Source organism: Dermacentor silvarum, chromosome 1, assembly GCF_013339745.2.
Source record: "Dermacentor silvarum isolate Dsil-2018 chromosome 1, BIME_Dsil_1.4, whole genome shotgun sequence".
In the NCBI taxonomy this organism is placed as follows: Eukaryota; Metazoa; Arthropoda; class Arachnida; order Ixodida; family Ixodidae; genus Dermacentor; species Dermacentor silvarum.
The window spans coordinates 364656823-364674437 of record NC_051154.1 but is presented as its reverse complement, the minus strand read 5'-3'; the positions used below and the strand labels follow the sequence as shown (position 1 = coordinate 364674437).

General features: G+C 47.1%; 1 non-coding gene across 1 annotated transcript; it reads right to left on the bottom strand.

Moving 5' to 3' along the window:
- Positions 1–5335: 5335 nt before the first annotated feature.
- On the bottom strand, positions 5336–5517 carry LOC119437859 (U2 spliceosomal RNA). Its single transcript, XR_005189562.1, has one exon. It is a non-coding gene; the product is annotated as a U2 spliceosomal RNA (small nuclear RNA).
- Between the last annotated feature and the right edge of the window lie 12098 nt (positions 5518–17615).

Sequence of the window (17615 nt, the reverse complement as noted above, 5' to 3'; positions counted from 1 at the left end):
TATGCACTGAACAAGACCGGAGTTCATTCCTACATCACTAGTACACCAATCAGTCGAGATTCTGTGAGGTACGAGGCCGCTTCCTGCATGTTTGCACCGGCGTAAGTGAAGCAGAAATGAGTTGCACGTACGCACTACTTAAAATGCGTACACATGCCATATCTATGCTGTGCGGTGAAATATTCTGTACAATTATGAACCTGTTGACGTAAAGGCAAATGACGGCTGCACGCTCGCACACAGCGGAAGACACAGCGGCCCATGCACTTGCCGCAGGAAATGCAACCCTCTCGTATATGAGGGAGCAGGGCGATGAAAGCTTCGAAAAAAAAAAAAAAGCCTTACGCGTTTTTGCGCGTATTTAAGTTTTCTAGCGCAAAGACGCAGCGGACAAGCTATTGCTATGGGAGTAGTTATAGCCTGGTCACACGTGCATTTTCACGCGTATAGCCGTCCTTGACTTGTGAAACGCACTTCGCCCCGACGAGGATGACGCCATCTACGCTTAACGGAAATTAACACTTAATGATGTCTTCTCCGATCGCACGGGTCGTCTTAAAGATGCGTTTTCGAAGACTGGTCCATGCAGTGGCGCGATGAGAGACCGTTGCTCCAAACGCCCACTGCACCTGTCGTACTTACTGTATTTACTGAGCTTAGTTTACTTTTGGCTTAATTTCTTCACAAGCACACGCACACGAGAGGGGGGGGGGGTGGTCCCATGTCTACGATATACATGTATAGAGTCTGCTTAAACTACCGATATTTATTATCGATCACGTGACATAGAGCAAAGCAGAAGCTTGCCCCCCCCCCGGTCGGGCCGGTGAACCCCCCCCTCCCCCGAAAAAAATTTCTGGCTACGCCCCTGTCTTGGGTGCGACGCTGACTGCGTCAGAGGAGCGGCTGAGTAAGCCCACTGCCCCATTCTAGTACACTGTAATTCCGACGCAGACGCTCTTTCCCGGTCACCCCTGTCACCTGATCCTATCTGCTCGACTGTTTCCGCCTGCGGTGCCTTCGCCCTCAACATTTCCGACATGCCATCAGAGCAGCGCAAGGACCCATGGATCTGTTCGCTTCTAGATTTCCTGTCTAGCCGGTCGCCAGCGCCGATCTCTCGGACACTCCGTCGCCAAGCCACACACTTTATTATTTTTGATAACCTGCTTTACCGCCGAAACTACAACTCCAGCGGCCGCAAGTGGTTGCTTGTTATTCCCCGACACCTTCGCTCCGACATCTGCGCCACTTTCCACGATGACCCACAATGCGGCCACGCTGCGGTATTGAAGACATACTCTCGCCTGAAGGATCAGTACTACTGGCGCGGCATGTACCGTTTTGTTCGTCAGTATGTACGGTCATGCCCCCTGTGCCAACGCCGCAAGACGCCACCTAAACATGCTGCCGGACCCTTGCAGCCTTTACCATGCCCCGCTCGAGCATTCGACCGCGTCGGCGTTGACCTATACGGTCCACTTCCCAGCACTCCCAGTGGCAACCGCTGGGTTATTGTTGCTATCGACCACCTTAGGCGGTACGCAGAAACTTCAGCCCTGTCATCTGCCACAGCAAAAAACGTTGCTAGGTCTATCCTTCAGCACCTGATATTACGGCATGGAGCACCTCGAGAATTACTAAGCGACCGCGGTCGGGTTTTCCTCTTTGACGTCATTACAGCGTCGCTAAAGGTGGATACACACGCGAGGGCAAAATCCCGCCTGCTCCGCGGGCCAAACAGTCACGTGATCACTTTAATCCGGCGCAGCCGAGTTAGGTCGCATTCCCACAGCTGGAGCGCCGTTTGCGGAATCCGCGTGCTTACTCTCGACTCCAACGCTTTTTAGAAGCTGCGCGTTTGCATACTCGGCGTGCTCTATATTTCATAGCGCTGTGAATCCCCCAACAAAAAAGTGACGGTTGCCTCGTCACTTAGCGTTTTCTTGTGCACCTCACTCATGTTGAGGTCACGCAGGCTGTGCGGTCTGAGTAAATATAAATGCGCGCGCAACCACGACTCGCCTTTCCCGCTGCATCCCAACAAAATAAATGCGGTCCCTGCTGCACAATGAAATCACACGTGGCTCCAAATCGATAACACGCAATCGTAGCCACGCCAATGCGTCTAATGCTGACAGATTTGACGCTGACTGCGCTAAATTGAGGTCAGTCGACCGCCAAACGGGCGGATGGAAATACCCGCGAGCATTTTCAATCCGGACCGCGAGCGGAGGAGGCCGGACTAGACGAGGGCGGCACGTTTTGATGACGCGCGCGACACGTGATACGCCATCCGCTGCGAAAATTCCTCCTCCGTCCGGTCGTGTGAATCCACCTTTAAGGAGTGTCGCATCATTCACCGCACTACCACGGCATACCATCCCCAAACTAATGGCATGACAGAGCGTTTTAATCGCCCCCTTGGCGACATGTGGGCAGTGGCGCACCGACGGGGGGGGATTCGGGGGTTGTAACCCCCCCCCCCCTGAGGCCGACTTAACCCCCCCCCCCCTTTTGTTTAACCCCTTTTCTTTCCTTACGCATTTTAGTGCTGCAACTAAGATGCAAGACGCACAATCGTCTGCACACTCGCAAGAAGTGCATTTTCTTGACAATTTCCCGTGAAGAAATCGAAATTAGTGCTGTTTAGATGGTATTGACAAACTGTCAACCCCCCCTTGGCAGGGATCCTGGGTGCGCTACTGCATGTTGGCCATGTATGTTTCATCTGATCACTCAAATTGGGATCGGATTTTGCCTTTCGTAACATACGCATACAATACTGCAACGCAAACACTACTGGATTTTCACCTTTCTTTCTTCTTTACGGACACGAACCTTCATGCACAATGGACACAATTCTACCCTACCGGCCGGATGCTTCGGAGCCGACGACTGTTTCCCGAGCGGCTGCATATGCCGAAGGATGTCGCCAGCTCGCTCGCTCGTTCACATCCCAGGACTAGTGGCGCCAAAAGCATCGCCACGATGCGTCCACTACGGCTACCTCCTTCGCTCCTCGCTGGTCTGGTTGTGGGTGCCGTCTACTCCACCGGGCCTTCCCTTCAAGCTGCATTCCAAGTACCACGGTCCCTATCGGGTACCGCGACAAACATCCGCAGTCAACTACCTCATCGAGCCGATGGACGCGTCTTCCGACCAGCGTCGTCGCGGTCAGGAAATTGTCCACGTCTCCCGCCTCAAGCAGTTCCACGACCCCCCTGTGTTCTCCGGCCCCTAGGTCAACAGGATGGCTCCTCTTTCGGTGGGGAGTGATTGTACTGAAGGCAGCGGGCCACGGTGCTGGTGAGGGAAGACAAGTGACGCTTGCTCGCCCGCTTCCCCATAGCTCCCTTTGACTTGTTTCGGTCTACCGTTGAAACTCTAGATCCAGTGCTGCTAGGCAAACATCCCCATTGCAATATATATATATATATATATATATATATATTGTGAGCGCATTTTGGGCATATCGTTGTCGTCATTTGTACATGCGACTAATCATCATCTTTGGTCTCGTGCGGTGCTTCGTCTCTGACTCGGGCGGCTGCTCGGAAATAAAGGCATCGCATCGACCAACGTCTCACAATATATATATATATATATATATATATATATATATATCATCGAGAAAAACAGGACACCGGGAGCCCCATTTTTATCAGTCATATTATAGCGGGCACGCATTGTCGTCGCTCCAATTCCACGCAACGTTCATCCCGAACGCAATGTGGGTCGGAGACGAGCTAGGGCCAAAGCTCTCCTGGACAAGTCTCGGGAACAGGCTTAATTGGGATTGCTGTTTTGTTGATGCTGCTCGGTACCCCGACGGGACGGCGTTCGTAGCGGTGGGCATCGATCACGATGGGAAAATCACGAACTCTGCGACTGTTCGAACGAAGTCGGCCGAGGTGTCGGAGCAGGTGGCCATACCCTGACCCTGCTGGACGACAGAAGGACCACAATCTACAGCGACTCGCGGACGGCTGTCCGAGCTCTCGCCAAGGGCACCGCTTGGGAGCATGGTCCTGTGCATTCTGCAGGACAAGGACATCAAGTCGCACACAATCATCTGGTTCCACGCACACATGGGACAGATCGAGGGTGTCCCGCCAAACCTCAACGAGTCGGCCCACAGAGCTGCGCCAGGAGCCGTTGACCGCGTCGCTAGCGGATGGCGCGGCGCTGAGGTTATGGACAATCGGGACCCTCCCTCCTCATATAACGAACTTACCAAACATTTTTACATGGGACGGAGACAATATCCTCCGCCACACAGGAAACTAAGCAGCCCGCAGGCGTTAACGCTCAGATTACTCCCGTTTGGGACATACCCTAACACCGCACTGTTACACAGAATCTATTCAGAGATACAATCGACCAATGTTTGCGAGCTATGCTCAGACCTAGCTGACTTGGAACATATGCTCTGGCGGTGCCCCGCGTTACGCGATGGCGACGATGTCACGTCGTCCAAATGGGAGGCTGCCCTAAGCAGCCCAGATCTTGAAGCACAGCTATGGGCTTTCCATCGGGCCCGCGACGCAGCAGAGAGGCTCGGCCTTTCTGTACCGACAAGGGAGCGGCCCGCTATGTGCTGACGCGCGTTCCGAGGGACCGTAATAAAGTTTTACCATAACATACCATACCATATCATAAGAAAGTCAACAAACAAAAACACAAAGGAAAGCATAGAGGAAGTTACATGTACCTATTAATTGAATTATTCGAATAAAAATCAATCAGTGGAAATGAATCTGGATGAAAAATACGACTGTCTGCAGGTTGGCACGAATCCACGTCATCGCATTATGCGTGTGATGGTCTCAGCAAATGAGCTACGGCGGCGCCGTTTTCCCATCCACTTTCAGGAGTATTTATGTTTATCTACTAAAACTAAACCTTGCAGTGTTAGCCAGCGCCACACCTCACGGTCTTTACGGCGGATGTCATTACGTAGCAAGGCCTCGAATTCAGCAGCAGTGCCAAACCACGATATCATTATGAGGCACACCGTAGTGGGGGACTCCGGATTATTTTCGACCACCTGGGCTTTTTAACGTGCACCCAACGCGAGCGAACATTGGCACAAGTCGACCGTGTTTTAGCCACTTTCGCGCTTGACTCGGGGGTGAATAGCACGATCGAATAGAAACATGACAATAAATTCTGGTGTTTTACGTGCCAAAACCACGATATGATTATGAGGCACGCTGTAGTGGGGCACGTACTGCGGCTTATTTTCGACTACCTGGGCTTTTTAACATGCACCCACACGGGAGTTTTACAGCGAAGCTGTATATGGCTAGTTTCCAGCGGATCGATGTCCAAAATCCGTGGCACCGATCCCGAATATCGTGCAATACCGGGCCGACCCGCGGCGAAGTTGAAGCAAGCTTCAAGCACTCCGCCAAATTGCAAAAATAAGTTTAATGTCTTGTGTCCAAATACAACGCGTATCAGATATTTGGCTGATAAAAACAGATATACTACAGTTTGACACGTGTCGGCCATGTCTACGTTCGCACCATACACGTGTTCGCCATCCCGCATATTCAAACTAGTGCCTACTGATCCGAGTGTCTTCTGTCTCCTGATGTCATGCTCTACGTAGGCTCCTTTCCTCAGTTCTGCTCTGACTGAAATTGATAGGCCGCGTGTTGTATGGGCGGAAGAAGAACATCGTGCCTACCAAGAACGGCGGCGTGAACAGAAAAGGGAATGGTGCGGCGGCAGCGGACGGAGACCACCGACGATGAGCGGACCGCGGAGGCCAAGCGTAAGCGTGCTGCCTGGCGGGACCACGAGGCGGAAAGAAATGCAAACCACTCATGTGGCCCCGATCCCGCAAACGTGGACCGTTTCACCGGAGCAAGGGTCCATCACCACATACACAGTTTCGATGGTCATCCAACTTCACACAGTGGAATGGCACTAAACTTTTTCCACTTTGCCCCCGGACAAACTCTGTTCCCCTAGTGTTGTAAAACAAAATAAATAAAAATGGGGAAACCCGTTCGTACCGGTGCGCAATAAAGGGCTTAACGCCAATTAACAATAAATAAAAAGGGTTGTGAAATAAAATCCAAAGCGCGTGTTTTAGAGGTAGAACCAATAAAGGGTTTAAAGCCAATTAAGCTCCGTTTTGTGTTAGGTGTAGTAACTGTGTAGCGGTATATAGGTGAGCCGATCAATACACGTGTCCCATGGTGCCAGTGTACGCGTTATCGGCTGGGGTGTCCCTGCTTCTGGCTATGCCTGCGACCCTGTGCGCAACAGATCCGTTTATCTGGAAGCAGCCACCAGACTGTTTCACGAATTGGAAGCAACTGCCGGCCTTGGATGGTACTCACTTCCTCAGTTGGCAACCCGGATCATCAACTGGTTCAACTGACGACATTGGCTGCGCCGCCTTTAAGCGACCATCCGTATCCGCCGCGCCGGGCGCGACACCGTTTCGGACATGGAGTGCTCACCTGTGCTCACGTTTCAGGTTGGTTACTGGAATTGCTGTTCTTGTCTGAAAAGTAGCAACAGCTGTCTTATTGCGGTGTCGTGCTCCAGTGAGCGACTGCCGTTAATGAAGCGTTGCAAAAACTTGTCTTGTTTATGCATATTTCGGTCGCGCCTACTTCTATCCGGTGATGTCCAATCAAACCCCGGGCCGGGTGTGCTGGATAACGTTCTCGCAACTTTGCAACGTATTGAATCCGGTCAGGACGAGATTAGAAAAGACCTGCGAGCATTAAAGAATTGGCAGGCGTCAGTTGATGTCGAGCTAAACCAGTTGTCGAGTAGGCTCCGTGCTGTAGACGTCAATATTGTGTCAATGAAAAGTTCCGTGACCAATACATCGCCCGAATCACTGACCATATCTAACGGCATTTCCACACAGCTAAAAACAATAGAATCGTGCTGTGAAAGCACAGAAAATAGACTTCGCCGCTGCAACTTGCTGTACTTTGGAATCACAGAGGACAAAAGCGAATCATGGTCATCATCAGAATCAAAAGTCATTGACATATGCAACCAACACCTTGGTATTACTATCGATCCAGCTCAAATAGACAGCGCGCATCGCCTTGGCCAATACAACGGTGAGAAGAATAGACCGGTCATTGTCAAGTTCGCATTTTGCAAGGATAAGCAGCGCGTAATAAAAAAAGGCTACAAGTTCAAGAACACTAATTTTGCTGTTCGTGAGGACTTTTCTTTGCAAACCCCTATCGCTCGATGCAAACTCATTGAATTAGCAAGACCCAAAAACCCGCAATTTAAGCTAACCCTCGATAAACTAAGAATTGATAACAATGTGCACACATACGATGCAGCATCCGCAACTGTAGTTCCCCTGCCCCGATAGCAAAGACCTAGCCTGGGAACACGTGCATCTAAGAAAAAACCCCAATTCACCACATGAGCATATCGTGCCCTCGCACTATCCATATCATTAACTAACATTCGGAGCATTCTTCCTAAACGGAACGAAATTTCGTCACACTTAGATGATTGTGAATGCGACATATTGGCACTTAGGGAAACTTGGCTCAGCTCTGAAATTACGGATGGTGAAGTTCTACCCGATTCTAACGATGACATTATCTATCGCAGTGATAGGGACGACAGAAGAGGTGGTAGGGTATTGCTCGCTATAAAAAAACATATCACGTCATTTCTTGTGCCGATGCCTTCGAGTCTAGAAATTCTGTGCGTCTGCGTGTCATTTCCCCAATCGAATGCAATTTATGGTATATGCTACAGACCACCCGATAGCTCCTAGAATTTCATTTCCGAATTGCACGGTAACATTACCTCTATTCGATTCAAATATAACAAAGCTGACATGTTTCTTCCTGGAGACTTAAATTTCCAGACATTGATTGGCAGAGCTTGCGAGGCCAATCACGTGCACCTTGTGAGTTCTTTCAACTAATACTTCATTTCTCACTTGTGCAATTAACCGACCAACCAACTCGTATCAATAACATTTTAGATCTTGTTCTATCGTCCGCGACCGAGAGGGTTAACACTATCACTTTTGCGGATGGGTTCAGTGACCCCCGGTTATTACAATTCAGTGTTCATACGCCTTCATACTCACGTCACCTGAAAACTAAACATGTATTTGATTACAAAAGAGCAAACTTCAGTGCTATTAACAATGGTCTGGAAAGCTTCACGTCGTCATTCTTGGCAACTTTTTCTGAGCGGACAGTGAACGAGAATTGGTGCCTGTACAAAGAAAAGTTAATAGAATTAGCACATGCGCATATACCAATGTTTTCATTTCCGGTAAACTCATCGAAACCGTGGTTCAGTAAAGCTCTTCGTAATCTAAAAAACAAAAAGAAGCGTCTCTACAAGACTGCCAAACGTGTGGACTCACCTGTATCTTCGAGCAAACATAAGTCTTGTGATGCAGCCTACTGCAATGCCCTGCGTCAAGCTAAGCAAAAGTGTTTCTCTTGTGATCTGCAATCACTGCTTCAAAACAACCCCCCCAAAAATTTGGAAAACGATCTCTCCCGCTAAAGATTCAGACATTTCACAACTACTTGATAGTTCTGGCTTGCCGATTGCACGAGAGCTTTCAGCATCTATCTTTAACAATTACTTCACGGCCGTATTTACAAAGGAAGACCATTCGAAAATACCAACACCCATTGAACTCGAATATTCATACATGACCCCTACCAATATAACCACCACTGGCGTTGCTGAGCTGATCAACAGCCTTAAGATTTCAACTTCTTCCGGCTTGGACGGTATCAACTCAAAAATCCTAAAATATACAGTAGTACCCTCTAGCACCGTCCTTTCTCGCTTAATTCAACCGTCCCTCTCAACAGGGGACGTTCCGTATGACTGGAAGGTAGGTAAAGTTATACCATTTTTTTAAGTATGGCGATAAGAGCGCTGCTAACAATTACCGGCCAATATCACTAACAAGCGTTTCCGGCAAGCTATTAGAACACATAATCTTTTCAAACGTAGCAAATCGCTTGGAAACTAAGAAGTTCGTCTTTAAACATCAACATGGTTTTTGAAAATGACTATCATGTTAAACACACCTAATCGAATTCACTACAGATATTTTCCTTGACATGGATGCGGGCCCACAGACAGATTCCATTTTCATAGATTTCGCTAAGGCTTTCGATCGCGTTTCTCATTGCCGTCTCATAGCCAAACTTTCATGCTTAAAGATCGATTCCCTAACAGTATCTTGGACAAAAAATTTCTTGTCATTCAGTAAGCAATTCACCGTCGTCGATAACTATACTTCCAGTATCAGCGATGTAGCATCTGGCGTACCACAAGGAAGCGTACTCGGACCATTACTTTTTTTGATTCATATTAACGACCTGCCATCCGAAATAACGTCATCCATTCGCTTGATCGCAGACGATTGTGTGATCTATTGTCAAATCTGCTCACCTTCCGATCACGTCGCTCTTCAACGAGATCTTGACCCTATTACTAACTGGTGCTCTTCTTGGCAAATGACCCTAAACACTGATAAATGCAAACTAATAACATTCACCCGCAAAAAGACATTTTCCGCTTTCGAATAATCACTGGATAAGAACCCCGTTACTCGCACCAACTCCTACAAGTACCTCGGCTATCTCCTTACACATAGCCGGTCATGGTCTGCACACATCGAAAAAATAATTGCTGAAGCATCACGTACGCTCAGTTATCTTAAACGTAACCTGCTCGATGCTCCTGCCATCACCAGACAAATCGCCTATAAGACATTCGTAAGGCCACAACTGGGATTCGCAGCCCCCATCTGGACACCTCATCAAGCTTACCTAATCACGACTCTCGAGTCAGTCCAAAACCGCGCCGCCCACTTCATTGTCAGAGATTATCAGCGCGACTCTAGTGTGACTAGCATTAATTCATCTTTATCTCTCTCATGTGTTGAATTACGAAGAACCATAGCATTGCTTTGTCTGTTTCACAAAATAGTCCATAGCACGCGCCCGTCCACTCGTCCACCCTGCCGCTCACTCGTCCATCTCGTACATCTCTGCGTCTGCATAATCATCTCAGTTTCCAGCGTATCTTTGGCTGAACTAATGCTTTCAATTCATCCGCGTTACCACGTGCCATTCATCCGCATTACCAGGATGCCGACCATGAACTGGACGCACTGCTGGATAGTGGGAAGGTTGAAGAAGCTTCTCGCATGATAAAGAAGTCCACAATGCTTCATTTACGCAGTATATAGCGCAGAAGCACACGGACGGTGAAAGCAACAGACGGAACACAGTGCTACCAACTGCGTGTTTATTGGACGAGAGCATATATATATATATATAGAAAAATCAGAAGCACAACTTCGCGGTTTTCTTAGGTTTACTTACCCAACAGTTTCGGTCGGTGGACCGACCTTTTTCGGGGGATACAGGAAATTCTCGCAACAGTCTTTTTATATCTTCAGGTAGAGAGAGAAGGCGCCAAAAAAAGTGAGAAAGGAGAGATAGAGGGAGCAAAAAAAATTACTAAATAAATAAAAATCCCAGGGAGAGAGCCAATGGCAGGGAGATTACTTGTTGGTACCGGGGTTCATCCCGACGCGTGCTTGTCATTATTGGCAGTGGACAAGTGCTTGATATGGTCCCCATTATGCGTGCTTTTACACGTGAATCTTCATTGTCAGCGGACACGCCTCTGTCACGGTCCCCATTAATGACAATGCACGGCGCATTGCCGTCAACAGCTGCAGTGGACATTTCATTGACAAGGTCGCTGTTAAGCGCGTGTGACATACATGATTGACGGACACGCCTGTCATGTTAAGTTGAACATGAAAAAAAAAATACAGATAGAAAGAGAGAGAGAAAGGAAAGACACCAAGAAAAGGGCAAAACGCGAGAAACACGAAAGAAGAAGAAATAACCTGCAAATATAATAGTAACAGCGTGACGAAATCAGCATGAAATTAAAAAGCAAGGGCAAAACACGAGAAACACGCAAGAAGAAGAAATAACCTGCAAATGTGATAGTAAGAGCGTGGCGAAATAAGCATGAAATTAAAAAGCAAGGCACAATAATGTGGGTGGTTCGGTCCGCTCCCCCACTGGGGTCGTGGGCATTCTTTCGACATCACACACGTGTTCGGCTTGCCTATGCGGGGATTCAGTTCTGATTTTAGCTAATTTAACTTATGGACAAAGAAACGAGAGGTTTCCCTAGTGTTCATTTATGCCGTGCGTGATTGTTCTAAATTTGTGGATAAAATACGACTCTCTTTGTTCCCGTTCACGAGAAGAGTGGAAGCCTGACTGGAGAAGAGTGACATGTATTTTATCAAATGAATGCTAAGGCAGACTGATATGTTTTGAAAATGAGAGATGTGGTAGTGGGGCGCGGGTGTGAGCTCCGTGGTTATTTAGACGGAGTCTGAACGCGGTTCCAGTCTGGCCTATATACTGTTTGTCGCAGACTTCACAATGGAGCATGTAGATCATATTGCTGCAGTCACAATTTAGAGGTTCCTTCAAAATTAAGGAACCGCGGTGTAGCCGACCGCAGCGACCAATAGCAGCCGCGTATTGGAGTGTGCTTGATTACGAAATAAAGCCCACAGAAAAGAGCGAGGATCATGGGGTCTTTTGAAACGACAACATTTGAGAGAAAGGTGACTTCGCGCTCCGCTTGCGAGCTCCTCGGACCGCGTATGACAGCAGAACTTGGCTGAGATGTTCACAACAGCGTATATATGCTACCCGCGGATTATGTTATTTCACCAAGCCCGAGGGGTTTATTGCTTCTGGGCAACAGAAATAACCCTTTTATTTGGAGAATAATGAGTGTACCGAGTGACTGTTCTTAAGCTTTATGAAAGTTGTAAAAATCGCCTTTGACAGATAGCATAACTCTTCCACTTGAGCTGGATTATTCGAAGAGGCCGACATTACGTGCCCGACAAATAGAAACACACCTTATAATATTAGCGAAATTCACAAATACCTTCTTATTAAATTACTTTATGGCCAATATTGCAATATACGAATTGTAGCCGTTGAGCTTGCAGGACGTATCCACATGAAATGAACTTCCAGGATGACGTCCGTTTCGAGATACAATTTCGCTAAGTGCGGAATGAATTCCATGGGCGTTCCAGTTACCTACGTGCTTCAGTGCATAAAAGAGCGTTTACTAAAAAGGTAAGTGGAACAACAGTGCACTTTTACGGCGAGTTGGATGGCGCATATCCGCAAACTGACGTCATTACGGAAATTCATTGCAAGTGCATACGCCTTGCAAACTAACCCGCTAGAATTCGTAAATTACAAAATGTGCCGTAAAGTAATTTTTTCAGAAGATAACTAGTGAATTTTCATTAATTTACGGATTATGTTTTTCACTCCGTAACGTTCACTGTTATTCAGTGAGTTTTGAGCAACCCATTCAATGTAATTTGTTACTTTATTAGGGCGGATGTGGAACATCGTTTTTTTTTTGTCGCAGGCGTCACGTGTACGTGGTCGTTCTTTTTTTTTTGGGGGGGGGGGGGAGGCAACTGGTCAATAAACCCACAGATAATACTTCAAGGCATCACAGCTGCTGCCTTCGAGGCCTCGCAATGATATGGCATCCGCCGCCAAGGCCGTAAGGTGTGGCGGTAGCTAACTGCCAGATTTAGTTCTAGAAGATAGACAAAAATACCACAGAAAGTGGATGGGAAATGGCGCCGCGGATCTCAATTATTAAGAGCATCGCTCGCGTAATACGACGATGTGGGTTCGTGCCCCATCTGCGGACAGTAGTTTCTTCACCGACTTTCATTACCGTCAATTTATCAATTCTTGAATTCAATAAGTAAGATCATGTAATTTCCCCTATGTTGTATTTGGTGTCCGTGTTTGTTGTGTTCTTGTGAGAATATATATATATATATATATATATTCTTCCTATACATTTGTGGCAAACAATGGTCTGCAATAAGAAGCGCGCCTATGCCAACGTTCTCTTGTACATTCCATATCCTACTTATCAACACGTTAGTCACATATCACCTTTTTGTTCAGACGCTCTCAATGAATCGCTTCTAATCCTACATTCATTATCTTGGTCCTTGGGCAAGATTTCACAATACTCGACAAGTTTTATAACGGCTATGTCCGATGTGATGAAGGTACACATCTCCGATTTTATACCTTCTGTAGGCTACAATCAAGATCAAAAGACCCGACTTTGATGCCATTTCGCCAAACGTATCACCTTCTTTCAGGTACATAAAAGGCTACAATTCTTCACGTGTAAAATACAAAGGCACTCAAACAAAGAAGGCGTAGTATAAACATTATTGACACAAGTAAAGTTGAACAAAAGAGGAAATAAAATTTAATTAAGCTGATGCTAGCTTTCGCATGGCCATCAGCAACTCGAAGCGCCGATTGGCGCGAGTGCTCCCCAGCATGAGCCGCGTTTCCTGCTTGCGCTCCAGCATAGCTTGAGTGGCCTTGGCCTCCAGTGGGAACCCTTTGGACTTGCGGAAAGTGCTCTTGATCGAAGAGTGTTTGGCTCGTTCTGGGTCCTCCACCTCGAACCGCGCTTTCTTAGTCGACCATGGCTTCCTTGGGCGGGTGGCTGCACAACATAGAGAGCGGAACGCGTAACGTCAAGGCATCGAGTGAGGCACGTGCGACGTGAACTCGCAATTTTGAAAGAGTCACGAGGTCAGTGGAGGCCTACAAACAACTGTGCCATACTGCCTCTCGTGGCCTTCGAGACGATGGGCCAGCAGACCAAGAACTAAAAGCGTATAATTTCTGACAGCAACGCATGTTTCGCAGCCTCGCAGTTGCACAGAAGGCTCCGAGTAGAGTGCACCGCGCTGACTGGCTTCAGGCCGCTGCTCCAATGAGAAAGCAGAGAGGCCCCACGGGGCAGTGCTCTCGCTAGCAAGAGATAGCGGTGTTTATGCTCACCATGGAACCTTGGAAGCGGCATACAAGAACGACTTAGTACAGATGAAAGCAAGATACCGCGCCTTGTGGTTTCACAAGGTTCAATCGTGACTGTAGGATCTGCAGGAATACAACGGAACTGTTAAAGTCAGTGAGGCACCCGTGAGAGACACCCCTCACTGAAGTGGCTATGTTCGCTCTCAGAGGACACGAAAGAATGAGAGCTCAGACGCTCAATGAGGGTTGTCAGTGAGAAATTACCTGTAATGTAGCCAGCCCGCTGAAAATGCACTGGGACTTGCTTTCTTTAACGATTTAGAATCTCCCGTCTCACTGCAATTTGCAATGAGCATAACATGCGTGTACGGAAGATTATATTGCGCGTGGTACTCAGTTGTGCTGCTGCAGTGAAAAACGAGCATAAAGAAACTGTTTCGTAATTAAATTCGCTCTAAAGTCTCGCTGCTTCACGGCATCAAAAAGGCAAAAAACCGGAACATGCCACTGAAAAACTTTCTTCTTTCGTCCCCCGAAAAGTTCTGGCGATACCAATCGCCGAAAACGAAGGCAGTGCCACGGCTATCAGTCGGTGACGCAGCACTTGATGATAAATTTGAAATCGCTCAAACACTTAATACATATTTTCTGCTCTGTGTTCATGCAAGATGATACTAACACTCCACACATTTCGCATTTCGGAGAAATAATACCTATAGATGATATATCTGTTTAGACATCAATTTAGACGTGAAAAAATCGCCTCCTATTGATGAGATACCGAACCCGTTTCTAATACGATATGCCAAATGGTGCGCGAAATATCTAAGCCTATTATTTCGCAAGTCTTTGGCTCCTGCGGAGCTTCCGGTCGATTGGAGAGTCGCAAAAATTACTCCCATACCTAAAGCAGACGACCACTCATCGCCTTCTTCTTGCAGACCTATATCAATTCTGTGCAATTCAGTGAATTGCTTGAACGCATTATATTTAGGCACATATGTTCTTTTGCTTAAAATAATGATCTGCTTGACCACCGGCAACATGGTTTTCGTAGAGGAGTATCTACAATAACCGTACTGGTCGTAACAGTTCGTGATCTTGCGATAGCAGTAGACAGACGTAATCAGTTGGACCTAGTATTTCTGGATTTTGAGAAGGCCTTCGACCGGGTATCCCACTCCATGCTCATACTGAACTGAAGCCTATTCTCAAAAATGATCGCCTTCTGGTATGGATAGCGGCCTACCTCTCGTTTAGGCTTCAAGGTGTTCTCATTGATGGCATACCTTCTCCTTGTGCCCCGGTAGTGTCTGGTGTTCCGCAAGGCTCCATTTTCGGACCTGTTTTCTTTTTTGCTCTTCATTAATGACATTATTCAGAACATAGGCGTTAAAATCCGGCTGTTTGCAAACGACTGCGTCATGTTGATACGGAACTGCGGGAGGTGATGATACGGAACAGCCGCCATTTTGTGGCTGTGCTGAAGCGAATGAAAAATGAACTAGGGTGGCAAATTCTTTCCTCTCAACGACGAAAATTACGACTGAAACGCCTCTATCACATATTTTATGGTAAAACTGGCATTCGAAAGGAAATATACTTACACAGGCCTCATTATGTATCTGCACGTACTGATCATTCTCTAAGATTTTAGAATATCTCACCAGAACTAATATATGCGCTAATTCATTTTTTCTTCGTTCCATTAGCAAATGGAATCACCTGTCAAGTCAGCAAGTGTGCCGTGTCAATGAAGATGTGTTTTTTTTTCACACTGTAACCCCCCTGCTGTAGCGCCTTCAGGCTAAGCGAGGTCATCATTGAATAAAGAATATGCTGTCAAATTATCCCCCCCCCCCTCCAGAGTCCCCTCCAAAATAAGGCCGCCGCAGCCGGAATTGCAGCCGCGGCCTCGAGCTCAGCAGCACAACGACATAGGCACTGCGGCGGTTATTCAATCTTTCCATAAATTCCAGCAAGCGAGAAAAAAGCGAGAGCGAGCTACGAACTGACGCACAGTGAGCGCAGGCCTTGTCATCCGTCCTGGAACTTTAGCGATCCGCCGGGACTAATTATGTTTCATATACTCTTCGCATTAAATCGCAAATCCTCATTGTTGAATAAAACACGTTATTGTGCAACAATGAAGATAAAAGAACTGTTTGCATGCTGTGGTATTACAAAATGAACCATTGTGAGAGATGGAACGGTGATAGTCAGGCGTGCCTTCGTGGTGTCCCGGCTCTCCGAGAACGATGTAAACCCGAAGTCACCACCTAGCGGCATTTGCATGCGTGCGAGTGTAGCAACGCCAGTTTTCTCTGTAAAATTTTCGATGCACGGTAAGTTATTTAATGTAGCCCATGTATTCTTCCTCGTGATTTAATGCATAGATTCTTACCCGTGCTGCTACGGCCCACACTGTACATACAGTATTTTAGTAAATAAAAAGGAAAGCAATAAAATAGGTGGCATTGTAAGAAACTGACAAAATTGGTTTCCACTACGAGCATGCCATCGGTGAATTTAGCACGAGCGCTTTACATTGCACTCGCATTTCGGCACATATCGAGAGGTTATTACGCTTCCGCGTCAGACCATGCATTTGCTTGAGCCCCCCCCCCCCCCCCCCCTTGTTAAGAAGCATGAATAGAAATGCCAAGGTCATCACTCCGTACACAAGCGCGCACGCACGCACCCAGGATTTGTTTTCGGGGAGGGCAGCAACCCAAGGTAACATTTCTATTCAAATGAGGGGGGTAGCTTTACTAGTAAAAACGTGAATAATACCCACCATTAGCCATAAAGGCGCGTATAAATGAAATAAGAAATGAAATAAGCTACGCCTGTGAGACACACCTCTCCTTTACTTGGCAAACAAGGAACCACATCAAACGCACTCGCACCGGAAAGAAACGCAGGGAGGACACTCTGCCGGAGACTACGCCGGTAAACGAAGGAAAGGGGTATGCCGGTTAATTTCGGGGAAGGGGGGGGGGGGGCGCCGTGGGTACGTGCCCGCGTGCAAGACTGCTTTATCTCAGGAGTTAAACGTCCAAACGAAGTTACTGACACAAGAATGTGCAGCCACCCCCCCCCCCCCCCCAGCACGGGAAAACCTTTTCTTTCATTCTTTAAAATGCATTGTTATAAACAGGATGCGGTTGTTTGATGCCAATCAAATATTCTCCGTAACAATCGGTAAAAGAGGCTCCGAACAATAATCGTAAAGCATACATCGGTGACTTGGAATTGACTAAGGCAGATGTAGAGTATTTATGTACTGATATTTTCAGTATTTTAACCCGCATTTGCAGATCTTACTAGGATGTTACAGCTGCACAAAATCAGAAAAAGAATTATTAGTCGCAAAAAAGAACAAATCGAGCCAATCTTTCCAAGAAGCTTGATACGGAGCACATATTTTATAATGTCGAAGCAAACAACTAAACAAACGCAAACAAGATCACTGCACACAGAGCCAGAATGCATATCACACTATCTCTCACAGGCACACACACACACACACACAGTTCGAAGCAAACAGTGATTTTGGCCAAATATCTTTTTCGAATCCCGTAGTTGCCGTTACAAAAAATCTGAAATCTGAAAGAACAAAACTCTAATCATTTGCGAACGAGCTTATTACCCACATGGGTTCACAATATCATTTACACATAATAA